Raw genomic sequence first — 13,693 nt, 5'->3', positions numbered from 1 at the left:
TATATGTTAATACGCTTGTGCGCGTGTTTTAAAAAAATACAATATTATACAATTTTATCGCCAATGGATAAACAGTACACGATGGACAAAAAATTGTGTAAAAAAGATGTAGAGCACCGAGCCAATGTTAGCATTATCTCGAGGTTATTTTAACTGGAAATATGTATCTATATACGTGAAAAAAATTGTAATGAGATTTGCAGTGCGGAAAAGGCAAACGATATAGATTTTCATCTGTGTACATTATGAAAAAGATTATAGAAACGCAAGCGGATAAGGTTCAGCAAGATAACAACTTCACGCAATGCAAGAAGAAAACGACTTCTCAGTTGATACCGGCGCTCAGACAAATGCGATTGGTTACGATGTCACAGCGCGATGAAGCGACACGCGATTTCAAATACGCGCGACGTCGCAATTTCGGTATGCAAATTATCGCTCGCCGCAACGACGACGCCGAGCGCCGTTGCTCGCTCAAAAGTTATAACTGCATTTCCCGCCTAATATCGCCACGTGGAGCTAATTCCGTATAATAACGCGCAGACATTTCGGGTTTAATACTAGGTGGGCTTAAAAGTTTTACGAGATGCGACGCACACGGTAGATTTGACGCACTGGATTCAACGCGCGGTTAACGTGACGAAATAGGACATTTTTGTATCGCTTCGCGCACGGTCCCCGCTGCCACGGATCCGACAATTTGTGAAGAATTATTTGGAATTACAAATGTGAAATGTAATATAGAAAAAATACTTGCCCTACAGAAAATAATTGTCATTATGGAAAATAATTTTGTGCTGAATTATGTCAAGTATTTAAACTATTTAATTACTTAATCTGTGGAAACTGCAACAGATTTTTGTTTCAAACATAAACTTTACATCCTAACACATATTTTGTTTTTGTTTTGCCCTTGCCTTGCACTCCTTCCTGTTGTATCTTTGTTCTTTTCCAATGATTCGTTTAAACTGTCGTCTCTTCGGACGTGACTCAACCTGTTTTCTTATTCTTAATGGGGGTTTGAAACGGAAAAATTCTTGAACTAATCCATTATAAGCTTTTAAATAAACACAAGGCGCTTTCAGAAAGAAAAAAACATGTACATTTCAAAAAAATGTAAATCAGTATTTAAAGAAAATAAAATCTTTCGTTTCCAATTGCCATAAAGGATTAAGCATCCGTCTAAGGAGTTTATACGTTTAAGAAACATATAAACATCGGTTTTAAAAAATATATTTTCGGTTCCAAGCGAGAAACATCGGTGTAGGTGATTGCAGGTGAGTACTGAGCATATATAAGAAACCTCAACTGTCACCTCGAATCGCAATCGCTAGTTTCGATTGGAAAATGCAATGCGCAATGTCATGGTGCATTATATCGAATGTATTTCGCAAGAAATAAGATGCATAATCGCATTTGATACTGTCGGTGCATTGTATTATAAATTCACTTTTCTTATTCTCGATTAGCTAAGTAATTGTTTTACTAAAATAACAATTATCTTCGATATGCTTATCAATTGCAAAATATTTGTTGTTCTTTTTTTCATTATTTGTAGTTAATAGACAAAGTTAAGACTAAAATGAAATAAAATAGAAAAGATAAGAAATAAAATATTAAAATAATAATTGGAAGACCTCCTAAAATCTCATAATTTTCAGTATTTAGTGATTTCAAAATTAAATTTCTTTTTCATGCAATTTTTACTGTGTAAAGCTGGATCGAAACCAAGCGAGCGAGCGCGAGCAAACACGAACAAATTAGCGCACAAAACAGTAGGTAAATAAAAACGGGTAATGTCTCGTGATTGTTTCAATATTACATTAATTATGCACACATATTAATTAAAATATTTCACGTTATTGTATACTATGCTCAAATTATTATCTTCTCGCATAGTAATTACACGCGAAATTATATATATATATATATATATATATATATATATATGTATTTTCTAAATAATTTCACTCAACTCTTCATTCCATTAATCAAAAGTGCGCATTTAAACCTGTAAATATTTATAACACGCTCGCAACTTTAATTCGAAGCAACACGACCAACACCCTCCAGTTGTCAGTAATATTTTTCACGCGATACTCAGTGGCTCTTTGGAAACAGTCACATATTGGAGATTAACTTCTATATTTCTCATCCGTACTCTCCAATCCTTTTTTCGAAAGCACCGTTCGCAAACGTTTAATTACCCCGCGTTGTGCTATTTAAAAAGTATCAAAGTGAGCGTCGAATGAGTTTGTTGACCACTGAGTTTGTTGACTACTGACCCTACAGAGCGGCTTTATCACGTTCACGTAACCGGTATTCCGGCGTGATCGGCGATGCGCGCGTGCACTTCAATTCCAATACAAATTCAAACGGGATGATCCTCTCTCGTCCGTTTTCTAAAAGCATCGTGTACCGGCCTACCTGCCCGCGTGATTGGCTTCTCTCACTTCATCTTGAAAAGCTCGTTGGTCTTATCGCATAGCACGAATTCATATTCTGCACGCGCAGTGATTATATTCGATTTTGCATGAATAAACCAAAAAAAAAAAAAAACGAATTTGTTCTACTCTAGCTTGAAATACGTAATCCCTAAGTAAATCCCGTAAAAATTTTATATTCGTAAACGAGATTTTAGGCTCGATCGAGTTAATTGAAAAGGTTGAGTAAATGAGATAACCTAATAACTTTCCAATGGTAAGAGATTATTAATAAATACAGAACTCGTTAAAAAATTATTATAAACGATAAATTTCGTATTTTATCATTGGAAATTTATTACTGCGATAATAAAATATCCCATTTTATTGTTATATTATTCGTATTATATATATCGTATTACATTCGTATTGTATTCTCTTTTCCGTTAATATGCGCAGGATGTCCTATACAATACCGTACAATAATTTAATAGTATTTTGGCGAATTGGAGGCTTGCTTATATATAATACGAAACCTATTGTGACCTCGATATTACGATAATAGGATCTTTTAATTAATTTCCAATATAAGCCATTGTACGGTATGAGATTCTGAATTGTAAAATATATAGGATTTTTATAAAGGTACGTATATTTTTCTCATTTTAAATTTATACTCAGTAGAAATTCCATCAAAAGATAAATTAATTGTAAGAAAAGTAAAAATTATTTTAGTGGCACGGAACTAATAAGTTCTAAGCTCAAATCAAGTATCATAAATAAAACATTGAAAATTGAAAAGATCTTTGCACATATTCGGGAAATACTTACTTACGTATTTTCGTTAAAAGTATCGATGTTTAAAATCATCTTGTGCATTCTTATCTTTCATCTGCATTTTGTTCCTATCTCCTGTTATTTTGTGCAAACGTATACTTGAACCGAAAAAAAGGAAGTCCCGAAACAATCCAGCGCCCGAATCTAATTTTCGCACGTGTTCGAGTACAACGTTGCGCCGCATTCAATTTTTCCTAAAACGATTCTGCTCCTCTGTTATCGTCCGCAAATTCATATTTTTCGATTACATGCGCGACCACATTCAACGAAAAGAAATAGAAAGAGAGAAAACAGTAGCGGAGTCGGTTCTCGCGGAGCTCAAACTATTGCATACCCAGCATTTTTTTTGTTCATTTCTTCGCTGCAAAATTCTCCGTTATATGAAATGACTGATTAGAATCAGGATAACTATAATGTATCTGCCTTGAATATATGATTAATTATGTTGCGAATTTGCTCTGAAATAAAAATAATGGGAAATCAAGTAAAATCTTTACGTGATTGTATAATTATTATTTTATCTTATTTTCTTCTGAAGCGTAATCGTAATGTTTAAGAAAAATAATTAATCGGTTAATTAGTTCCTATTTCCAATTTTCCGTAGAAATATTCTACAATGAAACTTCTGTCGATAGAGAAACATGTATACTTAAGAGAACGTTTTAAGAAAATAATACATATTTTTTGGTCATGCAATGATCCATTAAAACGATTAGACTTTAGATTTTTCTAAATATTTCTTCATTGTGACACTTTATTAGAACAATTGCGGTTTCGGGTTTCCTTATATGTTTCTTCATTAGAACAGTTCATTAAATCACTGCTTCTAGATTGCTTTAAATCTTTTTCCATACGACAACATTCATTAGAATAATTAGAACTTCACATTTAAGGGAGTGAAAAAAACCCCTGAAAAACCTTCAGAGATTGAAAAAGTTCGTGTAGCTTCCAATCTCCGATATTTAAATATACCAATTTTAGCGAATCACCCTTGTGTCCGTTGGTCAACTCCTTTCTGCATCGATGATACCACCTCTGCGCGCGATCCGGTGCTATCGCAAACGATACATATACCATATATACGCACGGCGCTCTCGTTGCGCGACCGCCGGCCGGAAAAAAGTGCTCAAATAGAAAAGCGCCGAGCAAAAACGGAGGAGAGACAAAAATCGAGACTGCCGACCAAACCAGCAGCGCGGCGAAACAGCACCGCGCGAGCATATAGTACCCGTCGATCGCCGCTATACGTATGAACGGGGTGGCGAAGGGATGTGGCAACATACATCGCGCGGTCTCCTCCTTTTTGGGCGACGCACTCGAAAACGCAATGTTTCTCGCTCCGGCGAGTTTTCCGCCTCGTTCGTTTGCCTGGCAACGATGTGAATAATGCCACGGAATGAAAAGCTCGCTATCGCCGCGCTAGGACGCGGCCGGCCACCTTCATCTTCGTTTCCTCCTATATGCTTCGATCGATCTTTCATCGTCTCTCACTCTTTCTCGCTCTCGCTATTCACTCTCCGATTCTTCTGGCATCCCGTTTCCACTCCTCGTTTTGATTCTCTCGAGTAACGGCGGCGACGGCGGAATCGAACGAGAGGAAAGAAGGCCCTCCTTTCTCGTCTAGACCCACAGTAATCCACCCAGTCATTATCTAAAACGTTCCGAGCGGAGCTACTAAATGCCATCGGTATCTTTCTCGGTGGCCTCCGCGCGTCTCCTCTGCTTCGCCTCCTTTGCCACTGCCCGCCGTCGTTTCATCTCGGTATGCCTTCCGAGATCGCACAAATGGTCTTTTCAGCTTCGTATAGTTGTAGAGAAGTGTGGGTGGAAAGACGTAGTTTCGCGCGCGCGCGTATCGTCGCGTGATATTTGCTTGTTCCCAGGGACAAAGTGATGCGCGCGAAAATGATCACGCGAAACAACATAGAAGGCTGACGATGAAACTGCTTTTAATTTCAAGTACTGTAACGTCGCAGACATTTTCTTCGTAGGTATAAAAAGGGGCTGAAGGGACTGAGATAATATTCTAACGACTTTCGCGTAAATTTGTATCGAAAGCGAACTTATTAAACGTTTATCAAAAGCATAAAATATTAATCGAATAATAATTTTATATTATTATACGAAAGATATTTGTGAAAAATGATTGCATGATAACGAACTTTAATTCTGAGCAATTATAGTCAAATAAAAGCTATATCCTTATTGCGGATATTTAATAAGATATGTAGGAATGCACGAGGAATCGTTAACTGTATTTCTAATTTCTTTATCATTTTTATGCACATTCACGTCTTGTTATCGCTACGGAGCCAAGGTCTAAAGTGACCCGCCGATCCATTAGCATAAGGTACAGCGTCATTTCTTTATTAGAGCTCACAAATCGGTAACGTTATCCAAATTTGACCACAACGGTTGAGGCTTAATGATAGCCGAGGATAATGGCATGCGCAGTCGGGGACCGAGACGGATTAAAGGCACAGGGCCGAAGGAGGAAGAGAGACAGACGGGTGACACGAACGCGAAGTTTGATAGAGGGAATAGCTCTTGACGAGGACCGGCATTCCAGGTGCCTATTTCGGGAATGACTGGACCCGTTTTCGGGTGTCGTGTCCGCGCCTCCATTTCGCCCTTCTTGCCACCCTCCTCGCTTTGTCCATTGGAATCACGCCAGTTATCACGGTTAGTACGAGACACGCTCTTTCTCGATCTCCTCGCCGTCGGCGATACGTCGCTTCCTTCCCCTGACATTTTCGTTCGATACCGGCGCGGAGCGGCGTCCCAGCATTCGTCTGGACACTCCCGGCGAAATGCCCGAGGTTTTTAATCTCGAGATTCCCGAGTCCAAAATCACTGTTCCTTCATTCAAAAACGTGACGGTAATTTGGATGTGTACGTTTCGGCTTCATTTCTTACGTTCCATTATCCGATATCTTTAAAAGACTAATGTCCATTTCTATATCAACGCAGGTTAATTTTAATCTTGGTTTACCTTACCTGTCTTCTTTTCCTAGTTCTAAGAGTTAGAAAAAGATTAGAAAGTAAGTTAAACCGTGATTAAAGTTAATCTACATTGGTAGAAATGGGCATAAACGTTATTTTCAAATGAAATAGCGTTTGAGTTTTTCAGAATTTTAACGACACCTCTTCGTTCCATGAACACTTATATCGAATTGAGTTATTTTCTTGTCTTAATTGCGGCTATAGTGACGAGGAGACCAGCATTTCTTATTTCGTTACAATAACGAAGATAAGTTTCTTTAGTCTTCTTGTCTTTGACGTCAGATAAAGAAATATGAGAAAGGTGAATCTCCAAGAGTTTATACAGAATATTTCAAAATTACGACCATTCCTTTAAATTCTGGATTATTTATCCAATTAAGAATTGTTTTATTTTTTTGCTTAATAAAGCTTTGTGTGATGATTTATTCTTATCACTGCTCTTTCAAATTCAGTATTAAATATCACTAATTAATTATATCAAGTTAAAAGTTCTATTAAAGTGAGATCTAGTTTAATTTTATAATATATGGTTTTGTTGCATAATTATACATAATTTGAATATCCGTATTCAAACCGATATTTAAGAATTAACAACTCCGAGATAACAGTCTGTCACGTAGACTTAATTAAAAGCACCAGACACAAGATGTTTAATTAAGGCATGCGAGATTAGTAAAACAATTATAATAAGAAGCAATGTTGATTCTGAACTGGAGACAGATTCGAGGCCCTACTTATAAGTAACGAACCATGGATATTTTTGACAAAAACTGGACTATAAGCGAGCAACACACGAGTAAACGTTCAGCAGTCAATACAGTTTCTGTTTGAAAAATGGATTTTCCCGTTTGAAGCTGACCCGAAGGAAGGTTTGTTTGTTCGAAAGAGTCTTGAGCTGAATATTCGTCTACCAAATAGTCCAGCCCTCAGCACGTACCATAAATTTTCCGTTTTCGGTACAATAGGATCTATATGACTCCACTAAAAAAAAAGATGATTCTATCTTTTTTTACGTCTCGCTGTTCGTCACGGCAACGTTTTTCGACGCAATAGGGTTCGAGAGATTTCGCCGAGGGTTAAGAATCGTGAAATTAGGCACTAGCGGACATCCATACCCATATACGGCACGTACGGCATCAAAATTCCGCCGGCATGCAATATCATAGCGGTCGCGGCATCCAGCATGATAAAAACCTCGTCTCGACCAAAGAGGCAAAGGATCAAGGAGAGGGCGCAACAATGAACGGAACGGGGTGTATGTGTGGCGGGAGATGCAGCGGCAGGCAGCCATCTTAATTACCTAATTTTTTCGACGGCGTTTTAAAGCCTCGAAGACAATTACTAACGTGTACGACGAACTCGTCGGGTCTGAAAATGCGGTTTTAAATTTTTGTCCCTTTATGAACGCGGGTCAGGAACCGTTCCTGGCTATTTTTTGGGGGCTCTATTCACTCTACAAGGGCCCAATAATAACCGGTCATGCCGGCAACTCGCCTCGCCGCGAAATAAAAAATCATATTAAAGTTAAATAAAAAAAAATAATCAGGAAATACGAGTGGAAGTTTGAGCGATCGGTTATACCAGATTCGGGTAGATCGAAATATACCGTGCACCCGAAAAATTTAGGATAATCGAAAATTATTTCGAGCATGCCGATCATCTGAACGAAAATCGAATTTAATTTCGGCGCGAAGATAATCGACCCAAAAATGTTGGATCTCTTCTTCTCTCGAAAATTTCTATTGCCGGCGCGGCGCACCCCTAGTGATTAGAAACACATGCCATTAACAGCAGTTCGGATACCTGATAGTTTAGAACTTCCGGCGCAATTTCTTAGTAATGAATGCCTCCTCTTTAATCTTCTAGCCTCTTCGGCTCCAACGCCGCAATATATAACTTTACGCGGTTTTTTCCACAATTTTCTCAGAACGTGAGGCGCCGTTTATTTCGCAAAGCGCGCTGTCATTCGAATTTTTATTTCTCCCGGAATGTCCGTAAGATAGACTATCCCAAATTTCCGTCTGGCGTATATAAAAATTCACGCGTAGTAGTCAGTAGTAGTTGGAATGTCGATTCTGCCTCGACACATCGACGTATTCGTTCGATAACATTCATGCCGCCTCTCCATTTATTCTTTCTTTTTTCCTCTTTCCGTCTCTTTTGCCCTTTCATGTCGACTATACTATTCTGTTTCGATGAAAAGCTCGGCCAGTTCGGGCATAAGCGACGGCGAGTATTCAGAAGTGTATTGCAAAAATTGTGCCGATAGAGAGGCAAATCGCGTTCGAACAAGTGGCTTGAAAAATTTAACTTTGGCTGGCGCATTTCGATGTCGAAACAAAAGTCGTCTCGGTCGCCGCAATTTTCAAACGTGCATTTATCCACGGCCTTAAATACGGGATCGCGTTTGTGTTACGTGGAAAAAAAAAATAAAAGGGTAATAGCACTCCGTTCGTGAAAAGGAGAACAAATAATTGTTCTTTCTCAAACACATTCCTCTACAATGCGAATGTACAATTAAGATTAATTGGTTCGTGTGCAGCGTACCGTGATAGATGATAGACACCGAAGTAATGTCTCGAGTACCATCTCACCGCAACGGTATATTACAACTCGCGCTATTATGTATAAACTGCAGAATGTTTGGAGAGTAGATAGCGGGGAAAGAGTATAAATCATAATTATGAGCTTCGCGCGCACAGCAATATAAGTAAAACCGCCCATCAAAATTATGCCGCGACTATCAAGACAACAGAAATCAGACGAAAGATGCTGTTTAGACTCTCGTGCGCTACTTGGAGTAGTCAGATACTCTGGATACTCTGGATAATCCTATTTCAGTTCTCTCTCTTGAAACACGCCATATTCTACATCCACTGTCAATGCGGAAAACTAACATCGAACGCGCCAGGTAAAGGGGAACAATAACAGAAAAGAGGAAAATAGAATTCCATGAGAGAAATTTTCTCTCTCCGTGGAAGTGGCACGGGAACGAAAACACTTTTGGAAAACGATCGTCAAAAGATCGGCGTAGAATCTGCGAATACGCCAAGAGAGGGGGGGGGAGAACCTGGTATACTTGGTACTCACGTTACTTTCGGGCCGGCAATTACGCTTATTGCAGTCGTCTAATAACGGAGGATTGTTTTCTGCAAAAGACGAGGCGAGGCGAAGCGGGCCGTTGTTCTCGAATTATTCCGCGCCTTTGGACCTGCAACGGGAAGCATAAAACGAAATTAATGTCGTAATAATCGCGCTGCCGCATAACGTAAGTCAGCAAAGCCGCGCCCTTGAAACGCGGTTAATTCCGCAATAATTGTACTACACGGCGAATTATCGCGATTGTATTACAGGTTTCGCGATACACGCGCGTGGACAGCTTCTGAGTGTAACAGCGGAAACGGAACCGCGAAGCACAGTCTTGTGTTGTGCAGAGTGATTCAAGAGATAACAGTAGTGCTCTAAGACATATTTAAAAGATAGAAATAAAAGAGTTTCTTATAAACGTATCGTCGATACACTCAATTTTTAGCAATATTATAATAATCTGGATAAAAATAAGTAAAAAGAAAAGAAGAAAGAATTATATAGATATATACATATATATGTGAATTTATATAGAAAACTTCTTGACTTATTTATATTGAATTTTAAACTTCGTGCAAAGAATATCACTGTTTCCTTTTAAATCACTCCGAGTAAAAATACATAATGCGCCATGTCAGCTTTACAACAATTCTTTCAGGCATAATCATGCCAAAACTCGTTACCCGTGCGAAAAAACGCCACACGCAAATGCTTCATCAGTCGACATTCTCATCGCCCATTTAGCGTTAAATGCGGCAGCCCGACTCATCTTGTACTATACACGCTGAATGCGATCCTCCTGATAGACAAGCGGAACTCGTGTGAGCTCGGCTTATCTTCAGCAAAAATCGCGAAAAAAACGGTTGCGCATTCACCGGCACAAGTAAAATTTCTTTCGTCGACTTCCGAAAAAATTGCGCCCATGTGTGCGATCGTATCGCACATGGCTTAAGACATACGAAGCATATATATACGTATATATTTCGGATATATACATATAAGGTGTCTCAGCCAGCATCACCAAGTGTATTTTTGACTACAACTTTTATGATCAGTTTGAAGCTAGTTTAAAATTAATTTTCTTAATGACAATGCCGAAAAACAGCATTGTTTCACACTTTTTCAATTTGTAACCTTTATACATTATTATAATATATTAAAAATTTCAGATTATAATTCTATTAATTTTAAATTAATATTACTTAAAAAATACGATTTTTTTCGTCTTAAGATATCCTGTATAAGAAAAGATTAAGAAAATATATAATGTAAAATCGCGAAAATAGAGATAAATTTAGTTAACGTTAAAGGTTAAAGAGGTATTTAAAAATTTTTTCCATTCGTCATAAATATTGCAAATATCACGTCGTCACATTTAGCCGAGTTAACTCTCTCCGGTCATAATAATTTGAAAGAACGAGTTAAGGGACGATTGTTTCTCTGTGTTGTTCAATGACTTGTCGTGAGTTATAATGGCTCGCTATAAAAACCGATGAGTATCATTTATGATACTCGAAGACCCTAGAAGCACACACATTTGTCCGCTCGGCAGGATGTACCACGTTCGTTTTCGAGACGACGACGAATCGCCACAGACAGCATCGTCGACAGCATCGTTGTTTCTACCTACCGTCTCTCGTTTAAACGAAACACGTCCGCTCCGATACCAAACCCACCGAGCAAAGGCGAGGAAATATTCGCTCTCCGCACGTCGTTGTGAAAGCAAAAAGAGATCAGCGGAAGGAAAACAAAATCGCACAGAGAGAAGGTCCATAAAGGAAGAGAATACAAAGGAGAGAGAAAGAGAGAGAGAGACAAAAAGGGGGAAGGGGAAGTAAAGACACGAAGAGAAAGAGACAAAGAACGAAAAACGGAGGGAAAGAGTGAAAGCGAGATAACGAGCAAGTGGGAGAAGAAATGGAAACAAAAGGCGAAAGGGAATGAAGGGGAAGAGCGGAAGAAAGGAGGACGGTAGAAGGGAGATGAGGAGGGCTGCGGGCGAATGACGTTGATGAAATGCTTCTCAGCGGCGAACATGTAACGCGACCTCGGCGGATCGAGATAAACGCATTCGCGAGTCGGATTCCTGCACCATCCCCTTTCCCCTATTATCTTCCCTCCTCCTATCGTTCCCCCTGACGCCCTTGCACCCGCCATCTCGCCGAATAGCACTGCATTCGCACGACGGCTCTTCCTTTAATCCATTCGAGCTTTATCTCATTGACGAGATAGTTGGCTCGCCGAGATACATCCGAATCCACCGGTATGTACACTCTCTCCGGTCGGCGCGCCTACGATCGTTTTAATCAGTGGTTCGGATCGACTCGATTGAAATCGGCCCAAGCGCGATTGAGGCCGGCGTTCGCCACTACGCTCTACTTTACGTAAAACTGAAATCGATACCGTTCGGTTTGCTCACCGCAAAGCTCGTGGCAGGATTTCGCGCCGAGTGAAACGTGCGAAGCACCGGAAAGTCATGGCGCCAGAAACGGAAGTTAGCGTAGAGGAAAATCGACGGATCTAAAAAGACACCGGAAGCTGCAAGATTATAATCTTGAAAATTATAACGCTCTTCGAACAATCTTTGTCCTGATATAGCAAAATAATAGATAATTCTTAAGTCATTGAAAAATCTGTGTTTAGGGTAAACTCGGGTAAGATGCTTCATGGCGAGCTAGATTGAAAGAACATAGGTTAACCATTTTTCCAAGTCATTACAAGCACATTGTTACAGAAACGAATGTCGCACAAGGAACAATTAAAAAGGAAATATCTACCTATCTCATCATGTTATGTTCACGAATTACTTTAGCCACACGTAAGGTTCTTGCAGTTAGTAACTTTGTCAAAAATTATTTTTAAAAAGAGTCGCAATCCAGAGAGCCGTAATCATAATGCCGTAATTAAAGATTATTTAAAAGCACAAAAAGTGGTATTGTATGTCTGCATGCATTTAATTACGCTCTATAAGTTTGTTTTCTACGCGCGTGACGAGATCGACGAAGCGCAGAATTTTGAATTCGTCGACACCGAGAACAGCGAATCGATAAGAAGCATACGTGAAAAAGGTATTGCTGATTTCTCGGCGTTATACTGTACGCATACTAATACGTTCATTCTTATTTATAAGCTACGACATAGGTAACGTGGTGAGCCTACGTAATATAGAGATTCCCGCCTAAGACGACGGTGGTCTTGCTTCGGCGTTTCAAACCGTCGCGTTACGAGAGGGAGGGGAAGGGCGGAAGGGAGAGAAGTGCAATAGGAAAGCGTCGACTTTCGAAGGAAGGAATTAAGCAACTCGATGTAAAGGAGACGGCGGCGCAGCTTCCGCGTGTTCCTCGGGCTTATCGCCGAAAGTTCTACCCGCGAGCTCGTTTTCTCCTCCTGAGATTTGCTTAATGAGAAAAGTGAATAGAACCGTAACTGCGGCTGTGCGCGCTACCGAAAGTAGCAAACGAGCCCTGCTACCGCCTCTCTAACCGTCGTCGGGCGAGCATCTTCGAACCGGGTGTATTCCCCGTCGAAGTTACGGTCGCTCCGCTTTTTCCCCCCCGTAGAAAAACCATCCCCCTGCGGGCGACCCTGCACCGCCGCGCTCTTTTTCCACGATCTTGCCTCGAACGGTCGAGTCCGTACGAGCTTACACTGATAACGGCCCCATGCTCCCCGAGGATTTCTCGCAGCAGAGGTTTATTCGACAGTCCGCCTCACACATGTCACGTATGTGTGAGCGTGCGAGTATACACACTCACACATATTACGCTTTTTAGAATCTTACCGAACGGACAAGTTTGTACGGGAAACCTTGTGCTGACATTCTTATCGCATGGACTTTTCCTTTTCTCTGTTAGGTTCGTCAAAGAGCGCCGGAATATAGAGCATTGTTTAGACTTTAGGAAAGTGATAAAGAAATAAGTTCAAAGTTTATATAATTTTATAGGCCAGATTCTGCAATCAGGAATTTAGTACAGAAAGAATGTCTGCCTCTTTCCTGTTTTTCCGTCATATCTCGAATATTTATGAGTTATATTTTTGTGTAACTTTCATTTATCTCCACTGATATAAATTTATCTCCTATCCAAAGAAATATTCTTACATATTTATACAAATTCTAAAATATACATATATCATATCCTAAAATATCGATAGAAAATATAATCTACAATTTAGATCACTAATAAATCGTTTATTAGCAATAAACGATTTATTAGGACTAAATCATTTATTCAACTATGTATATATTAATACAGTGAAAACGAGATAAGAAAAGACAGAAATTTGCCGAAAATAATTTGATATTTGTGAATAATAAAAGCGCGATTTGATTATATCGATTTCTT

At 39.5% G+C, this 13,693-nt stretch overlaps 1 protein-coding gene across 2 annotated transcripts in view; it reads right to left on the bottom strand.

The window, feature by feature from the left end:
- The window catches only part of LOC112453695, a 132,492-nt gene that overhangs the window by 37,923 nt on the left and 80,876 nt on the right, over positions 1–13,693 (bottom strand). For both annotated transcript variants that reach the window (XM_025014595.1, XM_025014596.1), the window contains exon 3: positions 9,354–9,474. The gene's annotated coding sequence lies outside the window, so the exon portion shown is untranslated. The remainder of the gene's footprint in view (positions 1–9,353; positions 9,475–13,693) is intronic.

This window comes from Temnothorax curvispinosus, unplaced genomic scaffold (genome assembly GCF_003070985.1).
Source record: "Temnothorax curvispinosus isolate PA1 unplaced genomic scaffold, ASM307098v1 QBEX01004614.1, whole genome shotgun sequence".
Taxonomy (NCBI): Eukaryota; Metazoa; Arthropoda; class Insecta; order Hymenoptera; family Formicidae; genus Temnothorax; species Temnothorax curvispinosus.
This window is presented reverse-complemented; position numbering and strand designations above follow the sequence as displayed.